The sequence below is a fragment of the Tamandua tetradactyla genome, chromosome 1, assembly GCF_023851605.1.
Source record: "Tamandua tetradactyla isolate mTamTet1 chromosome 1, mTamTet1.pri, whole genome shotgun sequence".
In the NCBI taxonomy this organism is placed as follows: domain Eukaryota; kingdom Metazoa; phylum Chordata; class Mammalia; order Pilosa; family Myrmecophagidae; genus Tamandua; species Tamandua tetradactyla.
In genome coordinates, this window is record NC_135327.1 from 93872942 (window position 1) to 93890385 (window position 17444).

The following is a 17444-nucleotide window of genomic DNA, read 5'->3' on the forward strand; positions in this document are numbered from 1 at the left end:
AAGATTTTCACAATCACGCAGTCACATTGTAAAAGCTATATCATTATGCGATTGTCTTCAAGAATCAAGGCTACTGGAACACTGTTCAACAGTTTCAGGTACTTCCCTCCAGCCACTCCAATACACCATAAACTAAAAAGGGATGTCTGTATAATGCATAAGAATAACCTCCAGGATAACCTCTCGACTCTGTTTGAAATCTCTCAGCCACTGACATTTAATTTTGTCTCATTTCTCTCTTCCCCCTTTTGGTCAAGAAGGCTTTCTCAATCCAATGATGCTGGGTCCCAATGAACCCAGGAGTTCTGTCCCATATTGCCACGTAGATTTACACCCCTGGGAGTCATGTCCCACATAAGGGGGTGGGAGGCCAGTGCGTTCACCTGCCTCGTTTGCTTGGAGAGAGGCGCCACATTTGAGTAACAAAAGAGGTTCTCTGGAGGTGACTCTTAGGCATAATTTTAAATAGTCTTAGCCTATCCTTTGCAGGAATAAGTTTAACAGGGGTAAACTTCAAGGTTGAGGGCTCAGCCTATTTATATGGTTGTCCCCACTGCCGGCGAGAATATCAGAAATTCTCCAAATGGGGAAGTTGGATATTTCCTCCTTTCTTCCCAGTTCCCCAAGTATCTGCAAGTGTTTCTTGCAAATACTTCTTTTTCCACTACCCAAAATACTTTGGGATATACCAGGGTATCACACTGACCTGGACAAACTAACAAAATGCCCTATTCAAGGTTTTATGTACTTATGGTGTTCCACTAAACTGGCCATAAAAATTGAATTAGATAATGTGGTACACAAAATATGAATTTTGCACCAACTAAACATCTCTTCCTCTGGTCTCACCCAGAAGTTAAAGTTTTAAAATATGGACGATATCATCCTTTACCCTGTATTCTGGTTTATCCCAGTCCTATCAAGATCAGCTTCATTCATATCTCTGTAATCAAAGTTTAATCCCTTTTTCAACTTTTTAAACAGTTCCTGCATGTGGTACTCCTGACTTTCATAGCTTCAGGGCTCTAACTCTGAGTCTCAGGTGTCACATAAGTACCAGAAGTTTCTGGAAACGACCAGGTTATATACAAACAGCTCAGAATTTAGAAATAAAAGTTACAACTTCTGAATATATGTGACTGTCATAAGAGCTTACAATCTAGGACCCTCTACAATAGGCCCCAACCTGAAAACCCAGGCTCTCAACTTCAGTTCACTGAGTTTTTATATTATAGTCAGTCCATCTGAGTAAGGCATGATAATATTTGTCTTTTTGTTTCTGACATTTCATTCAACACAGTCTTTGAGGTTCATTCACCTAGCTACAAGCCTCACAACTTCATTCCTTCTTGCAGTTGCTCAGTAGTCCATTGTATGTATACACCACAGCTCCCGCTTTCCTCAATCATTGTACCCTAAGCCACCTCCTTCCATTATGAATAGTGAACACTGCCATAAACACCAGTGTGCAAATAAATGTCCATTTGCGTCCCCATACTCAGTTCTCCAGGTATAAATTAAGCAATGGGGTTTCAGTATCATATGGCAACCCCACCCCTCGCCTCCTGTGGAGCCACCACAACTGCCCTCCAAGGGTCTGCTCCTCTCATTTCCCTACCAATGGAGAATAGGTGCATCTCTTTTAGCCACACTTTCTCTAGCACTTGTTCCTCTCTGTTCATTTTTAAACAATTATATTCACACATCATATAATTCAACTTAAGTAAATAGACATGCCTTCGCCACCATAATCTATACGAAGAATTTCCTTTTCTTCCACAAAGAATCCATATCCTCCCCCATGGCCCCCCTCCCCGTGGACATTTCATTTTGATACGATGCCTTTGTTAGATTCAGTGGAAGTGTATTACAATGTTATTGGTGACTATAGACCCTAGCTTGCATCGAGTGTTCTTTTTCCTGTATACCATCCATTTTCAATACCTTGCAATGTTGAAATTCATTTGCTCTCTCTCCTGCAAGAATGTTCTTATATTTGTGCATTTAATCACCATCATTGTCCACTCTAGGCATTCCTAAGTTATACTGTATTGGACTTTATCCTCTTACCTTTCCTTCTGGTTTCATATGTGCTCCCAGCCCTTCTCCCTCTATCATACTCACAATCAACTTCATTCAGTATACTTATATTATTGTGCTACAGTCGGGTAGTATTGTGCTGTTCATTTCTGAATTTTTACAATCAGTCCTGTTGCACAATCTGTATTCCTTCAGCACCAAATGCCCAATCTCTACCTTATTTCTATCACTTAATAACCTGTGTTCTTAACATCAATTCTCAAAGTTCACTCATTAATGTTTATTCGTATTAGTGAGACTGTACAGTATTTGTCCTTTTGTTTCTGGCTAATTTCCCTCAATATAATGTCCTCAAGTTTCATCCATGTTGTTAAATGCTTCCTGACTTTATTCTGTGTCACAGCTTTGTATATTCCATCATATGCATAAACCCACACTTTTTTTTAGCCACTCCTCCATTGATGGGCATTTGTGCTGTTTCCATTTCTTGGCAATCATAAGTAATGCCGCTATAAACATTGGTGTGCAAATGTCCATTTATGTCCCTGCCTTCAGAAACTCTGAATATATACCTAGCAATACTGCTGAATCATATGGCAATTCTATACTCAACTTCTTGTGGAACAGTCAAACTGCCTTACAGAGCAGTTGTACCATTTTACATTCCCACCAGCAATGGGTAAGTGTGGCTCTTTCCCCACATCCTCTCCAGCACTTGTAGTTTCCTGTTTTTTTCTTTATAATGGCCATTCTAGTGGGTGTGTTCATATCTTTTGCCCATTTTTAAGTTGGGTTGTTTGTCTTTTTGTTGTCAAGTTGAAGAATATCTTTATATATTCTGGATACTAAACCCTTATCTGATATGTGGTTTCCAAGTATTGTCTCCCACTGCACAGGCTGCCTTTTTACTTTCCTAACAAAGTTCTTTGATGCACAAAAGTGTTTAATTTTGAGGAGATCCTAATTTATCTATTTCTTTCAATGCTCATGTTTTGGTTGTAAAGTCTGGGAAACTGCCTACTGTTACAAGATTTATAAAATATTTCCTTATATTTTCTTCCAGTAGTTTTATGTTCTTAGTTCTAATATATAAGTCTTTGATCCATTTTGAGTTAATTTTTGTATAGAGTGTGAGATATGGATTCTCTTTCATTTTTTTGATCATGGATACTACTCAAAACAGTACTCCAAACACCATTTATTGATGAGGCTGTTCTGTCCCAGGTGGGTTGGCGTAACAGCTTTATCAAGTATCAATTGTCCATAGACGAGAAGGTCCATTTCTGACCACTCAGTTCTAGTCCATTGGTTAGTATGTCTATCTTTACACTAACACCATGCTGTTTTGACCAGTCTAGTTTGTAATATGCTTTAAAGTCAGGTAGTGTGAGACCTCCCACTTCATTTTTCTTTCTCAATATATTTTTAGCTATTTAGGGCACACTGCCCTTTCAAATAAATTTGGTTATTGGTTTTTTATTTCTCTAAAGTAAGTTTTTGAGATTTTAATTGGTATTGCATTGACTCTATAACTCAATTTGGGTAGAATTGACATCTTAACTACATTTCGTCTTCCAATCCATGAACATAGTCTGCCCTTCCATTTATATAGGTCTTCCATGATTTCTTTTAGCAATTTCTTGTAGTTTTCTATGTAGAAGTCTTTTGAATCCTTGGTTAAATTCCTTCCTAAATATTTGATTCTTTTGTAAGGGAATTTTTTTCTTGATTTCCTCCTCAAATTGCTCATCATTAGTGTATAGAGACACTACTGATTTCTGGGTGTCGATCTTGTAAACTGCCAGTTCGCTGTACTCATTTATTAGCTCGGGTAGCTTTGCTGTAGATTTTTAAGGATTTTCAACATATAATATCATATCATCTGCAAACAGTGAGAGTTTTACTTTTTCCTTTCCAATTTGGGTGCCTTTTCTTTTTTTTCTTTTTCTTGTCTAATTGCTCTGGCTAGAACTTCCAGCACCATGTTGAATACCAGTGGTGATAGTGGGCATCCTCGTCTTGTTCCTGATCTTAGGGGGAAAGCTTTCAGTCTTTTTTCAGTCTTTCCCCATTGATGATGATGTTACCTGTGGGTTTTTCATATACTCTATCATTTTGAGGAATTTCCCTTCTAATCCTATCTTTTGAAATGTTTTCATCAAGAAAGGATGTCGAATTTAGTCAAATGCCTTTTCTGCAACAATTGAGATGATCATGTGTTTTTCTGCTTTGATTTGTTGATATAGTGTATTACATTAATTGATTTTCTTATCTTGAACTAGCCTTGCATACCTGGAATAAATCCTCTTGGTTGTGATGTATAATTCTTTTAATATGCTGCTGGATTAAATTTTGTTGAGGATTTTTCCATCTACACTCATTGAAGAGATTGGTCTGTAATTGTCTTTTAGTATCTTTGTCTAGCTTTGCTATTAGGGTGATGTTGGCTCCATAGAATGAGTTAGGTCGCTTTGAGGACTGGTACTAATTCTTTCTTGAATGTTTGGTAGAATTCACATGTGAATCCATCTGGTCCTGTACTTTTCTTTTGGCAGAGCTTCTTGATGACTGAATCAATTTCTTGTGTTTGGGTTGTGAAGGTCGTCTGTTTCTTCTCCAGTCAATGTTGGCTAGTCTTGCCTTTCTAGGAAGTTGCCCATTTCATCCATGTTGTCTAGTTTATTAGTATATAGTTGCTCATAGAATCCTCTCATTACCACCTTTATTTTTGCAGAGTCAGTGGTTATGTCTCCTCTTCTATTTCTGATTTTATTTATTTGCATCTTCTCTCGCATTCTTTTTTATTTTTTTGTCGACCTAGCTAAGGGGCCATTGATTTTATTGATTTTCTCAAAGGACCATCTTCTGGTTTTGTTGATTTTCTCAGTTGTATTCATGTTCTCAATTTCATTTATTTCTGCTCTAAGCATCACTATTTCTTTCTTTTTGTTTGCTTTGGGGTTAGTTTGCTATTCTTTCTCTAGTTCTTCCAAGTGAACAGTTAATTCCTCAATTTTTGCTCTTTCTTCTTTTTTGATATAGGCATTTGAGGCAATAAATTTCCCTCTCAGCACTGCCTTTGCTGCACCCCATAAATTTTGTTATATTGTGTTTTCTATTTTCACTTGCCTCGAGATACTTACTGATTTCTCTTGTAATTTCTTCCTTGACCCACTGGTTGTTTAAGAGTATGTTGCTTAGCCTCATATATTTGTGAATGTTCTGGTCCTTTGCCTGTTATGGATTTTCAGCTTAATTCCACTATGATCAGAGAAAATGTTTTGTATGATTTCAATCTTTTTAAATTTATTGAGACTTGCTTTGTGACCCAGCATATGGTCTATCCTTCAGAATGATCCATGAGCACTTGGGAAAAATGTGTATCTTGCTGTTGTGGGGTGTACTGTTCTGCAAATACCTGTTTAGTTCATTTTTAAACTTTTTCTTCTTTGTATGCTGTATGGCAAGGATCACATTTCATTCTTTTCCATGTGAGTATCCCCTTATTGCAGCACCATTTGTTGAATTTTTTTGTTTTTGTTTGTTTGCTTGTTTGTCTGTTTTTTGTGATGTGCATGGGCCGGGAATCAAACCCAGGGTCTCCCACATGGCAGGCAGAAATTCTATCACTGAACTACCCTTGCACCCCCTTAGTCTAGTTCAATTTTTTATTATTCAAAATCTCTGTTTCCTTAGTGATCCTCTGTCTAGATGTTCTATCTATTTATGAGAATTGGAGTCTCCAACTATTACGGTAGAGGTGTTGAGTTCTCCCTTCAGTGTTTGCCTCATGTATTTTGGAGCACTCTGGCTCAGTGCATAAATATTTATGATTGTTATGTCTTCTTGTTGCATTGTTCCTTTTCTTAATACATAGTGTCCCTCTTTGTCTCTCTTAACCATTTTATATTTGAAGTCTAATTTGCCAGATATTAGTATAGCTACTCCTACTCTTTTCTGATTGTTGTTTGAATGAAATATCTTTTCCTGACCTTTCACTTTCAACCCATTTTTGTCCCTGGGTCTAAAATGAGTCTCCTGTAGATAGCATATAGATGGGTCCTGTTTTTTAATTTATTCTGCCAGTCATGTCTTTTGACTGGGGAGTTTAATCTATTAATATTTAATGCTATTTTTGTAAAAGCAGTACTTTCTTCTACCATTTTGTCTTTTGGATTTTATATGCTGTATCTTATTTTTTTTCTCTTTTTACCTTTACTAATAGTTTTCATTTCTACACTCTTCTCCAGACCTCTCTCTCCTGCCTTTTCCTATCTGCCTGTAGTCTTCCCTTTAGTATTTCTGGCAGAGCTGGACTCTTAGTCACAAATTCTCCAGTGACTGTCTGGAAATATTTTAATATCCCTCTCATTTTGAAGGACAGTTTTGCTTGGTAATAAGTTATTGGTTGGCAGTTTTTCTCTTTTAGAATTTTAAATATGTCATACCACTGCCTTCTCGACACCACTGTTTCTGCTGAGAAATCCACACATTGTCTTATTGGGCTTCCCTTGTATGTGATGGATTGCTTTTATCTTGCTGCTTTCAAAATTCTCTCTATCTTTGACATTTGACAGTATGATTCTTATTTAAGTTAACAAAGCCTAAATCTTTACTGTTTTGACCAACAATATAAGGACATGAGATTGCTCTAATTCTAGTTAGCTGGCTTCCTATTTATTTGTTCTTCTTTATAGTATTTGAGTTCAATTTTGTCTTCTTAATACAAGCATTTATACATCATCATTGTTTTATACTGTCAGTGTGTTTCTTTATGTTTAAATATGTTTCCATTTTCTTTGCTTATAATTCTTATAATTCTTTCTTGTGTTCCAGCCCTTTCTTCTATGTTCTTTTTTTCTTCAAAAATATTCTTTTAAAGTTTCTTTATGATGTTCTGTTAGTAGTACTCTCTTTCAATTTTTGTCTAAAAATGTCTTTAGTTTGTCCTTCCCTTTGAATAAAAATTTAGCTTTGTATAGAATTCAAGCTGACAGTTAATTTCTTTCAGCACTTTGAAGATATTATTCCATTGTGTTCTGACATGTTTTCTTGCCAAAAAGAAGTCCAGTATTAGTCCAATTATTGTTCATTTTAGGTAATCTTTTGTGTTTTGTTGCTTTTCAATTTTTTTCTCTGTTCGATGTTGTGTTGGAGGGTGGTTCTGAAATTTTCCTACAGTGTGTCTCTGCATAGTTTTATTTTTCTTTATCCTGCCTGGACTCCTTGGCTTTCTCAATCTCAGGAATCATTGTCTTTTTAAAATCTGGAAAATAGTCACTATCTATTTGATTATCGCCTTTTCTCTCCTTACGAAACCTCAAGGAGTTAGACATATTTTAAACCTTTACAGTTAATGTTTCCTTTCTTTTAAAAAATTTCCCTTGCTTTCTTTTATTAGAAGAGCTGTAGGTTCACAGAAAAATCATGAATAAAATTTACAGTTCCCATATACTATCCTATCATTAAAACCTTATCTCAGTGTGGTACATTTGTTACAATTCCTGAAAGTCATTAGATATTTCTCAACCTCTCTTTCCTATTTTTCATTTATTTGTTTCTCTTGGCTCTATTATGGTTAATTTATCTTCCAATTCACTAATTTCCTCTTTTGCTGTTTAACTATCAACTAAATATCAATTTATCTACTCAGCTATTTGCCAAATAAATTGAGAGTATAATTTCCACTAAAAAGTTTTCAATTTTAGAATTTTATTTGATTATTTTTCAAGTCTATTGGATCGTTTTTCATATCCTCGTGTTCCTTGATCATATTTTTTATTTTCTTTCACAATTCTTTAATCATTGTGCTGGGAATCTTCTTTCTGCCTCTTTCAAATCTACTCTCTGCCCTCATCCACCCAACTCTATGCAACAAGAAGCTGACTGGCTTGGTCCATATGGATGGATTACCTTGTCCCTCTAGGTTTTTGGCTCTCCCCCAGTAGAAGCCGACCTCCTTTTGTTCTGATGCAGCCTCCAATTCCTGGAGGTTGTATTGCCTTTCCCTAGGAGACAGATGGCTTTAGCTTCTGTCCTTTCCCCAGAAACAGTATATATCTTTGCCTGGATGCTAACTACAGGAAGAAAAGTTTCCAGTTCCTCCTTCAGAGGCAGATAGCTGTGCGTCCACCCTTCTTTGGCAGCCCTGGGGGCCACAGGGGTTGCCACTTCTTCCTCAATGCATTGGCTTCATATGAGAGGAGCATCAGGGCACTATGGCAGCCAAGGCCAGCTGCCTGGATCCTGTACCAGAATGGGGTTCTTGCCAATCTTTGACCTGCCCCCTGTTTTTCTCAGGAGCATCCAGTAAAGACCACAGGTGTCTGAGTACAAACTCCCCTTGTGTCTGGAGTTCCAGTTCCCAGTTATTGTAACTAACATGCTACCGTACACTCAGTCATTGGGAATTCTATTTTTATTTTTTTAAATTTCTTCTTATCCATTTCCTCCCAAGCTCTGCCAAAGGTCAAACAGTTCACATGTCCTAGTTCTCTTTGGAGGGCGTTCTTACTCTTCGAAATTCACCTTCCTGGTTACTTGTGACCTTAGCCCTCTCATGAGTTCATGGAACATGATTTTTTTTATACAGTATTCGGCTTTCTCTTGTTGTTAGAATGGGAGCAACATTCTGTTATGGCTTTCTACATCCTGAGCAGGAGGAGAATTCCCAATATAAAATTCACAACACCACCTTTCACTTCACAAGCATGCTCATTTGGAGGATCAATTATACGGCTGCCGAAGGTAAGGCCCAAGCTCGAGGCTACCAGCACCTGGCAGATGCCCTCAGGACTACGCCAGTCGCAGGGCCCACTTCCTGTCTGGATTCCTGCTGTCATCTGTTTCAGGGCTTGGAGGATTTCCCTTACTTCCCTGTAAGCTCAGGTGTGCATTTTAGAAAGATGTTTTAAAATCCATTTTTTCTTTTCTTTTTTTTTTTTTTCCACATGGGCGGGCACCGGGGATCGAACCCATATCTCCGGCATGGCAGGCAAGAAGTCTGCTTGCTGAGCCACCGTGACCCATCCTTACAACCTATATTATCCAGCATTTTTAGGTATGTAGCAAGGAGTTTCCTCCAGATATCTAGTGAGTCATATGCCAGAAGAAGAAGTTGAAAACACTGTTTTATAATGTTAAAATTTTAATGGTTTGCTTTTTACTTTATTAATATTAATGATTCTTGAAATTATTGAAGAAATGGCTGCATAAGTCAAAAAACAATGCTTAATGTGAAGGGATATTTTTAAATTTAATCAGTTAATGTGAATGAATGAGCTTACTGAGCTTCTTTTAAAGGTACATTGCATTCAAATACTCTAAAGTTCAATTTATCTGGAGGGTATTAACATGAATAATTTGAAATTCATTTTCCGAATGCAAGAGAAGTAAAATTGATTCTGTTGGTTTTCTTGAATGCGAAAGATTGGTTATTTGTAATATCTTTGTCAAGTGATGAATGAATAGCTACATGATAGGGGGAGACAGAGAGAGAGAGAGAGAGAGAGAGAGAGAGAGAGAATGTTATTATTATATTGTCCCACAGATAAACTTTAGACACTAAGGTTATTTTAACCCAGCTTGGGCCCAAGTTTAGAATTCAGAGAATTACTGGGTCAGAAAGTTAATCAGCTAGTTAATCAACTAACCAACTGATCAATCAACTAACCAGCTGGTCAATCAACTGGTTAATCAACTAACATCAGCTGAGATGCCTACAGCTTCTATGCTGCCAAAACTGACAGGACCTGGATGCTGGAGAGAAGGCTAAAATGACTTTTAATGACCTATAATAATATGTCTCATTAAAGGACTGGATCATTGTGGGAATCCTTCCAAATAAGGAAACCAGGTGTTTCTTGCATTCCCTTTAAGTGGCAAAGTTATTCAAGCATATTGACATAACATCAGATTAACATACATCTGATTTGGCTGATCAGGCTGGCTGGATGAGTGTCTTCTTTCTCCTTCACCATTCCAAGAGTTTTCCTCTACCTCCACTGACTGCACTGCAGATTGGGCACTCTGTTGAGGACAACCTTTTCGGAGAGAGCTCGATTACTCTTCAGAGTCAAGAATATAGGAATTGGGGGCTTCCCTCTACAACAGCCTTAGGTTCCATTTGTGTTTTAGTTTCCTAGGATGCTCCAGCAAATACCATGAAATTAGTCGGCTTAAACAATGGGAATTTATTAGCCTACAGTTTTGAGGCCAGGAATATATCTATATCAAGGCATCATCATCAAGGTGAAGTTTTCTCCCCAAGACTTTGGCTTTCTGGAGCTAGCTGCTGGTGATCCATGGTCCTGACTCACATGGCACATAGCAGTGGCCCCCGGTTTCTTCCTTCTTTTTCGTGTTCCTCTTCAGCTTCTTGCTTTCTGTGGCTCTCTGTCTCTCTGTCTAAATTTATTTTGTTATAAAGGATTCCAGTAATAGGACTAGAACCCATCCTGGACCATGTCTTAACTGAAGTAACTTCATCAAGACGTCCTACTTCCAATGGCTTCACACCCACAGGTATGGATTAGATTTAAGAACATACTTTTTTGGGAGTACATACAGCTTCAAACCACCACAATTTGTAAGAATCTATATATGAAGACATATCTGACAGTTTCAATGACAATTTCATTCCTTAAAAAGCAATAGACTCCTGCCATGCTGGAGACCTGGGTTCAATTCCCAGTGCTGCCCATGTGAAAAAAAAAAAAGGATTATGAAGAGAATGAAAATAAAAGTGACAGACTGGGAGAAAATATTTGCAAACATGTATCTGATAAAGGACTTGTATTCAAAATATTAAAATAACTTTTTTAACATCACCATTATTTATTGCTAACATGAATTCAAACAATTATGCAGTTTTGCTTATACTATAGCAAAGTCAGGAAATCAAAGTACGATTGCCATCATCAAATCTTTTCTTTTTTTTTTTTTTACATGGGCAGACACGGGGAATCGAACCCGGGTCTCCGGCATAGCAGGCGGGAGCTCTACCAATGGAACATCGTGACCCACCACCATCATCAAATCTTAATCTTCAGAGAACAGCATCTCCACAAGGCTAGGCTGAAGACACTCAGACTCTACCAGTCTTTGAGGAGTCCCATATTTTAGTAGTGTAGACACTGCGGTTAGTTTCAGTTTTTTTCTGAAATCATTATTTGGTTCTTTCCAATAAGGTCTTTCTCCTACTTGGCAGTAGATGAATATATATCCTCCACCGGTGGATTCCAGCCCCTCTCCTACAACTGGTTCAGCCTGTACAGAGTCTGGGAACCAGCTTTTCCCTCGAGCCTCCTTAGAACCAGCAAAGTAGGTGAAAATGCTCTTGCTGCTGTGTTGCTCCAAGGCCTGGGTGAAGTCTTGGAAGCTGGACATGTGTACCTCCTCCTCGGGATTTTGCGTGAAAGGTGAGAGAAGTCCTTGGGCTTGGCAGCTGCGACGCTGGGCTCCACATGGGCTGAAATAACTCTTAGAAGCCAAGAATAAGTAAATGAGCAACCCAATTACAAAATGGACAAAAGATTTGAATAGACTACCCACCAAAGAAAATCTGCAGATGGCAAATAAGTATATGAAAAGATGTTCAACATTATTTGTTATTAGCAAGTTGCAAATAGAAACAACAGTAAAATACCACCACATACCTAATTGAATGACTAAAATCCAGATTTTAGCCACTGACAACAACAAATGGTGGCAAAAATACAGAATAACAGGAGCTGTCATTCATTACTGTTGGGAATGCAATATGATACACCCACTTTGGAAGATATTTGGGCAGTTTCTTACAAAGCTAAACAGAGATCATGCTCTTAGGTGTCAGGTTCCCCATTGAGTTGAAAATTGATGTCCACAAAAAAAAAATGTGCTTATAGCAGCTTTATTTATAATTGCCCCAAATTAGAAGCAACTAAGATGCCCTTCAATAGGTGAATGTATAAACTAACTGTGGTATATCCATAAAAACTCAAAGGTTAAAAAAAAAGGGAACAATCAAACTACAAAAAGAAATGGAGGAAACAAATGCATTTTAAATGAAAAAAGCCAATCTAAAAAGTCTACGTAGTATATAATTCCATTTACATGACATTCTGGAAAAGGCAAAATTATAGAGACAATAAAAAGTCAGCAGTTGCCAGAGATTTGAAAAGAGAGGAGGAGGGATAAATAGGTAAAGCACAGGGGGATTTTTACAGCAATAAAGCTATTCTATATGGCACCCTAATGGTGAACACATGATATGCATTTGTCAAAACGTTTAGAACTTTCACAACGCAGAGTGAAACTTAATGGACGCAAATTAAAACAATCATTTCAGAGTTCAGAGATTCCAAAAAAGAATTCAGACTGGAACCAGAAAATACAACTATAACTAATGTAGGAAACAACCTCACCGAAGGAGGTGGGGGGAAAAGTGCTGACCTAAATAACTTTGGAAATGAATGGTGTATGTAAGGAACTGCCCATAAGCACTATACTCTAAAAGCTGTTTCCCTTGGGGTTGTGAGTTAACAATTCTGATACTGTCATATGTACACTGTCATGGAACAAGAAAGTAAATGGATGATGGATAGTTGGAGTTAGGTTTCTCACTGTTAAAGTGGAAATTTACAGGCCAGCAAGGGAAAGAAGTTAGAATGATCTATGTGGTAATGGATTAGAATTGAAAACATTGGTAAAAACTCATGTTTAACTTAGTTTAAACCTACGTAAAGAAATATTTACAGATACAAGTATATACATAGATTAATATCTTAGTTTTCTAGATGGCTCAAGCAAATACCATGAATTGGGCTGACTTAAACAATGGGAATTTATTAACTTATAATTTTGAGACTAAAAGAAAGTCAAAATCAAGGCGACATCAAGGCAATAGTTTCTCCCTGAAGATTGTGGCATTCTGGGGCTGGCGAACACAGGGCCATGTCAGGCAAACCTGACCAGTAAGGATGTGGGAAGAAAGTATGTTTCTCCTCTTGAGATGGAAAGCCAAGACAGAGACTGTGCAAACCTGGTGTTTCTAAGAGAGATTTTTCCCACAAAGAGAAGAGAATCTGCCTGAGAATAAGGACACTTGAGAAAGCTCCGAAGAAAACAAAGCTAGGAGATGCTGAGCATGGTCAGCCACCCAGGCCCAGCTGTACCTGAAACAAATTTTCCCCTCAACTTTTTAGTTATTTAATTTAAAATAAAATTTTGAAAACGCTTTTTTTCAATGTTCGGCTATATTCCACGCCGCTGAGAGACCTGACTAATAAAATAGCAGTGTCCGTAGACTGCTGGGGTATTGGTGGACTGATAATTATGGCCCAGGAACAATGTCTGGAACATAATAGGCCTCAAATTACTAGTTTTCTTTATCCTTCATTCCTTCCCAAGGTAAACCTCAGGCTTGAGGTGTTTCCCTCCCCACCCCTTCCCGAACTTCCAGCTCCTAGGACTCTGAAAGGAGACATGTAGCCATGGAAAATCTGATGAGATGATAATGTTGATTGATGGGTTCATGAGTCACCTTTCCCATTAAAACCGCTGGAGATGTAATTCCCCGGCTTCTGAGAGGGTATAGTGGAATTTCAGGCGCTGTGTTTTGCAAACAGAAGGAACATTTTGGACTGGGGGAACTTTTTTGGCATCCCTTAAATCATACTTCAAATGACAACCTCCCCATTCCTTCAGGAGACTGGTTCTCATGATACATCTGTATCTTAAAACAAACAAATAGGCAAAACACCACCTTATAACTGTGACTAGGAATGGATTAACAGAAGTTTGCTATTCTGAACTATCTGTTTACAGAATCTATTTGTTTTCTTGTCTTTTTGTCACACTCTATACACTGGAGATAAAGACCAGATGAGAAAAAGAACCATAATTTCATTTCCCAGGTCAATAAATGACCATCTTTAAAATAATAATATTGACATTTTTAACTTGACACTGGCTTAAGAATAAATCTAATTCTCTTTGGCACAGCTTCATTATGTACAAATGAAAACATGTTACTTGGAGATATACTGGTAAGTTTCTTAATTATGTCACACATCTGAATTCAGCCCACAGCAAATGCTCTGCTCTCAATTGTTTCCTGGCAGGTATTTCATTTGTGAAATTTGAGCCGATAGTGTTCCCTAAGGTTATAGAGTTTATAGGTTTATCTTCCCTGTTCATACGTGGAAGAAATATTTTAAAAGTCTCTGACCTTACAGTGTTAATAGTGTGGAATATGGGAACCCTGTATTTTGTGCATGATTGTTCTGTGACCACAACTTCTCCAATTAAAAAAAGCCTTCTGACCTTAAATTCTGTACACAGTACACGCCTGATAATACACCCCGGGCCCAACTGAGGAGGATTATGGGTAGATTCTCCTCACTTTCGAGTCCCCACCCTATTAGCTTATTCCAGGCATGGTGCTTTTTCTTCTGACAAGCATGGCCTGAGGGCTCTGACCTGGCTAACGCTGTATATTATTCCATTATGGTGTATTATGTTGGTTTACACTCCCACGGAATAACCAAACCCAATTATCAAATTCTTCTTCTTAACAGACATGCGAAATGCCCTGGGTACCCCAAAGAGCTTTTTGAATTTCACAGAATGTGGCAGAAAGAATGTGCTGGGAAGCTTCTAAGGTGGTGCCACAGTCCATTCTTTCATATGCATATATAAATAGTGGTAGGACTATGCAATAAAGAGTTAGAATTGGGAAGATTATCACACTCATCTTCTTTCATCTTGACTGACACATCTTATAAATAGTCATTTTCCATGAGAGATGTGTGTGAGCGTATCCATTAGAGAAATGCGTCCACTGAGTCACAGACCAGTGTAAGTTCGTTTTTGGTCAAGGTTAGTTATTACAGAAAGTCATTCAGACCCATTCCATGGAGTTTAGGAACAAAGATACTAGAAATAAATTTATCATGTAATGGTTTTTCTTTCTCTAAAATACTCACTAAATATGCAAAAACTGTTATAAAATGAGAATAGTTGCAAACTACTTAAATGAGCCACCCAGGTGAACAATTGAAGAAAATATGAAAGATGGCGGGAAAAACACAGTATTTCCAGATTCCAAAATTAATTAAAGGAAGGACAAATCTCTGGATCAAATGGAGCCAATGGTTTATTAGGGATACAGATGAAAGGAATATTGGTAGGACGGATCACTGGGATATTAAAGTCTTACATGTGAAGATTTTGCTGCCCACTAAAATCGCTCTGGTAATGGAGATTGGAAAGAAATATGTCAGATATTAAAATGAAGGAAAAGTTTCATTAGCATCCTCAGTAATCTATTTGTCAACCTAACACAGCAAAGGAAACAGGTCCAGGACCTCAGAGAAGCCTCTCTATTCTGGATTCTTTGCAGTAGAACTCCAGGGAAGGGACTTTGACTGGAAATCTAGGAGCATCTAGATTGGCCAAGAAAGTTAAATACAAAAATCCAACACACACAACGTTAGCCCTGCTGGACAGGCCCATCTCCTGAGCAAGCAGCATTCTGAGAGAAGGGAGCAGCCTTTCTCCATCAAATGTGTCAAGCAGGCCCTAAGTATAAGAGACAGAGCTGAGGACGATGACAGCTGACATGAAGGACATGGAAAGGCAGAAACCAAAGGGGAATAGCCAGAAAAAAAAAAAGTGGTCATGTGCTTGGCTTTCCAGTATTCTGTGATAGAATATCAGCTATTTATTCTCCCAGTTTCCATTTTAAAGTGAAAGAAAATATAACAAGACAGCCATACTGTCTTTTGGTTGACAGAAAATATGTTTTTTATTGATAGAAAAATGTGGTATATAGGCATTTATATAAAAACAATAGAAGGCGGGGCAAGATGGAGGTGTAGTGAGATGTGGAATTTAGTTCGTCTTCTAGGGCAGCTCGTAAGTAGCTGGGAACTGTATGGAACAGCTGTTTGAGGGACTCGGGGCTGGACACACATTGGACAGTGGTCTCGAGCAGCGGAACAGCCAAGATCCCACACGGAACCGCAAGTCTCCCAACCCGTAGAGGCTGGCTCTTCTCCCCTCCACCCACGGCAGGCTGGTTCCCTGAGGGAATGAGAAACCCCACTCCACCCACTAAGACCAGCTCCAGCAACCACCACTGCACCGCCCCATGCCATCTTGCTCAGCCGGTTACTACAGTCAGGAAGAGGCGGGACGAAGGGGAAGAGGTGGCTCAGGAGCGCCATCTGTTGGGAAGCCTCAAGTAGGACTTGATCCTTTCCATGAGATCAGAACTTTGGTTTGGCCAGTAATTAACTGACAAACCGAGTCCAAAGAGGGATTTTCAGTGCAAACCCAAGCAAATACAAAATCATAGATGAGTCAAGGAAACCAACTTGAAAAATAACCTCATCAATATAAACAAATGCCCAGAACACAAAAGAAAATCATAAAACATATGAAGATTCAGGCAGGTATGGACCAGCCAAATGACAAAATTAAAACACCAGAGCGGGTACGGAATTTGAAACAGCCGATCAGGGATGTTCATAACAACATAAAAGATATCAAAAAGACACTGGAGGCGCATAGAGAAGAACTTAGAATAAATTTAAAAAATAGGTTCTCACAAAGGTGAAAGATTCTGTAGATCAATTTTAAAATATACTAGAGATACACAGAAACAGATTTGAAGAGACAGACAGACTAAGCAAGGTAGAAGACAGGACGATTGAACTCAAATTGCCAAGAGAACAAATGACAAGAAAGATGGAAAAAATGGAAAAGAATTTGAGGAAATAATGGGCAACATGAAGAGCACAAATATAAGAATCATTGGTGTCCCAGAAAGAGAAAAGAAGAGTAAAGGGCTAGGAATGTTAGTTTGGAGAAAGGATGAGGAAAACTTCTTATTTTAGTTTGGAAATGCTGCCAGAATGCTATATACCAGAAATGGGTTGGTTTTTATAAAGGAAATTTAATAAGTTACAAGTTTACAGTTCTGAGGCCATAAAAATGCCTGCACTAAGGCATCCAGAGAAAGATACCTTGACTCAAGAAAGGCCAATATGGCAAAGCACGTGGCTGGTATCTGCTGGTCCTTTGGCTTCTCATTCCAAACAGCTTCCCCAGGGACACTTTCTTTCTGCATTTTCAAATGTCTGGGTCTCATGTTGGCTCTGAAGCTTCTTCCAAAATGGTTCTTCTTAAAAGACTCCAGTAAGCAACCCATCTTGAATGGGTGGAGACACAGCTCCATGGAAACCACCTAATCAAAAAGATCTCATTCAATAATATTGAGTGAGGATTAAAGAACATGGCTTTTCTGGGGTACACAGCAGTCTCAAATCAGCATACTTACCAACTCTTATGAAAGATATTAATATGCTAATCAAAGAATTCCAACAATCCCAAATAGAATAAATCCAAATAGGCATGCT

The 17444-nt window shown here is 38.2% G+C and overlaps 1 pseudogene; it reads right to left on the reverse strand.

Annotated features, from left to right (window-relative positions):
- Nucleotides 1–11079: 11079 nt before the first annotated feature.
- LOC143681030 (thioredoxin domain-containing protein 17 pseudogene) lies at nt 11080–16250 on the reverse strand (annotated as a pseudogene).
- Between the last annotated feature and the right edge of the window lie 1194 nt (nt 16251–17444).